This window comes from Rhagoletis zephyria, unplaced genomic scaffold (assembly GCF_001687245.7).
Source record: "Rhagoletis zephyria isolate East Lansing unplaced genomic scaffold, Rhagoletis_zephyria_1.1 Rzeph_scaffold_00684, whole genome shotgun sequence".
Classification (NCBI taxonomy): domain Eukaryota; kingdom Metazoa; phylum Arthropoda; class Insecta; order Diptera; family Tephritidae; genus Rhagoletis; species Rhagoletis zephyria.
Window position 1 is genome coordinate 149413 of NW_016157768.1, and position 5286 is coordinate 154698.

A 5286-nucleotide genomic window follows, 5' to 3' on the forward strand; every position below is an offset into this window, starting at 1 on the left:
CCCATTGGCAACAAAAAAGCAAGACTTTTTCTAGAAAAGAAAATATTTTTGAATATGGGCTATGTTCTTGTGTACATATACATATGTAGAAGCGCAAGAGTCAACATTTGACCGAAAAACAAAACAAAATTGACCGCTTGTTAGAGCTTCGCGTCCGCTTATGGAGAGTTTTTTTCATAACTGGAGATTTTCGAGTGTCCGCGTCCGTTTATCGGAAAGTCCGTGTATGGGAGAGCATTTTGTATGGAAAAAAAACCAAAAATTGTTCGTTCCCAAGAATGTGTCCGATTATTAGAGCGTCCGTCTATGCGACCTTTCACTCTATTTTAAGAAATATTTTTTGGTGAGTACATTAGGTGATTTAGGTAAAAAAATGGGAAATTTAGTAATTTTTAATATTTTTTTTTTATTTAGTACTTAAATTAAAAAATAGGAACATTGTATTTAAGAAAGAGTAATTTTGCTGCTTTTTCGGGCTACAGCCTGTTTCCTAACGGGTCGTAAATCAAACCTGCGCTATTAAATAACTATATACTCGCTCGAGGCGACAAACTTGACAAACTTGAAACTTTGCAAAATTGTAAATTCTTTCCGATTGACGCTGCTCCAGTTGAGAGGACTTCGGGTTTTTTTTCGGTTAAATAATTCGAGAATTGCATCGCGGCTGCAAATTTCGGATGTATCCTTCTGACTTTCATCTTCACAATTTGGAGAAACTGTTACGACATCAGCGTTTTTCGATTTTAGTTTTTGTAATTCATTTTTAATCCTGTCTTCTGTGACTGGTTTGAAAAATGTGTGCTTATAGCGTCGCGACGTTTTGAATAGGTGGATATGGCTAATAAATTGTTATTTTGTAGGAATGAAAATTTCGAAGAAAATTCTGTTTTGAAAGTCGTGGCTGCCAGCATAATCACTTTAAAATCTTGTTATTTTGTTAAAAAGGTACCCCGTTTTTTGTAATAACTTCAATTATTGGAATCACGGACGATCGGAGGAGAAGCTCGGCCAAACACTAACATATGTGTAAGCAGCAGTCTATTATCTGTACTATCTATACTAATTATATAAAGAGAAGTCCATTTTTTTTGTAACAGGTAATCTCGCGAACGGCTGGTCCGATTTTCATGAAATTTTGTATACAAATAGCTTTCGGTAACCACCATGTTTTAGGCTAAAAAAATTTTACTTTTTTCGGGTAGGTGGACCAGGGACCGGTCTATTCGAAAATATCTTATTATGGTCCGATTTGCTTAAAATTTAGTACGTAAGTAGCATTTTAGCATATATTAGCATGTATGACCCATTTTTTCCGGGAAGTGGTCCAGGGACCGATCTATTCCAAAAAATCGAATTTACGGTCCGATTTGCTTAAAATTCGGTGCGCAGGTAGCTTTTTAGCATGTACCAGGGACCGATCTATTCCAAAAAATCGTATTTACGGTCCGATTTGCTTAAAATTCGGTAGGTAGGTAGCATTTTAGCACATATTAGCATATATGATCCATTTTGTCCGAGAAGTGGACCAGGGACCGATCTGTTCGANATTTAATCCGACAGTTGGCGCTGTAGTTGAGTTATTACTAAAAATCTTATTTATGATCCGATTTGGCTAATGTTTTAAATATGTATGCAATACTATTGCAAAAACGTGCTGCCAAGTGGTGCTGAAGTCGAGCCATTACTTAAAAATAGCCAAGTGAGAAAAGGGGCCGTGAAGGTCAGATTAAATCGGCCTGTTGCACCATTGAGTATATCGAACGCTCCTGCGTTGCGATTGGCCCAATGGATGTGATTTTCCAATATGCGTTCAAACTTTTAAGGTATTTCGTCTGAAATAAGTATATGTATATTGCATTTCTGTAGAACAATGATTCGCACCCATTTTGAAATTGCCACCTACTATACTGTAAAGCTTCTAAGACATTCACTATAGAACCGGGTCATTGTTGCCGCCAAGGAGTGAAGAGGAAAAAATTTATTTCGCTTCGCGGCAAATAATCTTAGCAGACAAATGTGCCAATGAAAATCGTAAACGTGAATTGTTGGTGAAAATGTTGGACCAAAAAGTTTGAATAAAATATATACAAATTTTGGGCGGGACGAAGTTCGCCGGGTCTGCTAGTTATATTATATTTTGCTTTGCTGCCTTTATGCTTAAGTGCATATTTAAGATACCTACCCCAAAATGCGCATCAGTGGCATTATTTTTCACATTTATAAGGAAACTGCTCCGATAGATGCATTCAACATACCTGCACATTAGCGATACCTGCCTTAAAAATTATGCAACTATTATCAATTATCNCGGGACGAAGTTCGCCGGGTCTGCTAGTTATATTATATTTTGCTTTGCTGCCTTTATGCTTAAGTGCATATTTAAGATACCTACCCCAAAATGCGCATCAGTGGCATTATTTTTCACATTTATAAGGAAACTGCTCCGATAGATGCATTCAACATACCTGCACATTAGCGATACCTGCCTTAAAAATTATGCAACTATTATCTATTATCAAAGAAAGTATCACGATTGCCACCCTGGCTCTACACTTACCCTAATTTTACAAGCTTTTATTTATTTTGCTCATCTCGCAGAAATACAAAAACGGCTATGATTTTACATAGTTATATATGTAGATAGTTAGATACCATGCGGAAAAAAATTTCGCTTGCAGTAATTTCTACGTGGGAAGTGCTCCTCCATTATTTGGTCTCATTGGAATTCGGATACCTTCCTCATTGAAGTAGTAACCAAAATTCGCTTAAGTGCTTTTTTGGTAAAGCGCACAAGTTTTTCGTTCAAAGAACAATGGCCACCTAAGAAAGATATACTGTAGTTAGCTGAGCTTGGCTTTTCCTAGTTTCAGGCAGTCACAATTAATTACTCACCGCAGTCGGTACCATAAGCCATCAAATCCGTTTTGTTGTTCCATTCCATGCGCCCAATGTGTTTGGATATATTTTTCGGGGCACTTGCACAATATTCGCATTCGCAAAAGCTCCGCATTCATTATTGCGAATGCGAATGTTAAAATTTATGCGGAAGTTCCGCGGTTGCGAATGCGAATGCGAATATTCGCAACAACCCTGGTTTTGCTGTAGGTTTAGGTCCTTATATCAAAAAGCATTCATATTACACAAAAGCAGATGTCCACCCTCATGAAGAATAAGCCGCTAAAGCGAAGCGAATACTTAGTTTTTTAATACAAGTAAACAGAAAGTTACCCACGGGGCCAGAAGTGACTATATAGTATTATTTTTCACGAATTTTAAAATTTATTTGTTAAGATTTTCCAGACAGTAGTAATTTTTCTAAAATTAAAATAAGGGACCGTAACCGTTATGATTTTTATAATAAAAATCTAAATTTAATCGTTATGTTGTGATTTTTATTTTTTCGATCATTTTTAATCGTTATTTTTTGATTTTTATTTTTTTGATCATTTTTCATCGTTACTTTATGATTTTTATTTTTTCGATCATTTTTAATCGTTATTTTTTGATTTTTATTTTTTTGATCATTTTTCATCGTTACTTTATGATTTTTATTTTTTCGATCATTTTTAATCGTTATTTTATGATTTTTATTTCTTCGATCATTTTTAATCGTTATTATGTGACTTTTATTTTTTCGATAATCTTTAATCGTTATATTATGATTTTTATTTTTTCCGATCATTTTTAATCGTTACTTTACGATTTTTATTTTTTCGATTATTTTTAATCGTTATACTATGATTTTAATTTTTTCGATCAAAAATAGCAGTTATTCTTAGTTTTTTAATGTGTAAACCGAATGTGTACAGATTTGACTTAAAAACCCGTTTTACAAGGCATGCATATGTACAGTAAGGTGGTCCAAAAATAGTAAAGTCGGAATTGTAATCATCTCACCCCCTAGGATTGTTCTATATCGAAAAAAAGTATACCCCTATTTTTATACCTTTCATGAGCATGAAATGGTATTATAACTTTGGTCCGATGTTTGTAAGTACCAGAACTAGAAGAGATAGACCAATGAAATGTACACTTAAATGATCAGAACGTGGCCCTTCGTCCATTTAGCCATGTCCGTCTGTCCGTCTGTTTGTATGCAATCTAGTCTCTCAGTTTTCGAGGTATCCGGATGAAATTTGGTAGGTGGGTGTATTTTTATAATGTACTAATTATTTGTCGGAACCGGAATAATCGGACCACTATAACATATAGCTCCCATACAACTGATTGTTCAGATATGAGATTTTTCGCTATAACTCCTCCATTTAAGCAGTTGGGAACATGAAATTTTGCAATACTTCCGCCCATTATCAAAATAATACTTAAAGTAAAAATTTCAAAGATCGGGTCACTATAACCTATAGCTCCCATACAACTGATTGTTCAGATATAAGATTTTTCGTTATAACTCCTCCATTTATGTAGATAGGAACATGAAATTTCGCAATATTTCCACCCATTATAAAAAGAATAATTACAATAAAAATGGCGAAGATCGGGTCACTATAACCTATAGCCTCCATACAACTGATTGTTCAGAGATGAGATTTTTTGTTATAACTTCTCTCTTTATGCAGCTAGAAACGTGAAATTTCGCAATAGTTTCACTCATTATCAACAGAAAGTTTACAGAAAAATGAACAAAGATCGAGTCACTATAACCTATTTATTACCTCCATACAACAGATTGTTCAGATATCGGGTTTTACTGTGAAACTCCTTTATATGGACAGCTAAAAGTAATAAATTTACACAGTCTACTGAGAAAATCGTCAAAATCTATGCTGTTTAAGCTTTATCTCCTATACCACTGATTGTTCAGATACCAGTTTTTGCGATATATCTCCTTTATGTAGGAAGTCAAACCCATTAAATTGTGTTACCGATTTACATACCGACCAAACGGCAGTCAACATCACTTAGATTGGTGATACATAAGGTATATCTTCCATACCTCTGATTGTTTAGATATGATTTTTTATATATGTATGTATGTAATATATAAATTTTTTCTCTGTTAAAGTAAAATTTTCAGATGTTCATGAAAGTATGAAGCCTAAGCCGAAGACACCGCTGCTCTTATCCCGTATGATCGTATCTGGATTCACTAACGGCCTCTTTACAACTACGCTTTTCCAATGAAAATACTCCAGGTTTTCCGCTGTCTATTGTATTCGACTAAAGCTCTACTCGAACGGTAAAGCGGTCGACAGTTAACCGCTGTCACAATTAAAACTCACAAAGGCATATGGAATGGTCCATAATTGGGGCGGCAGTGTTTTTACC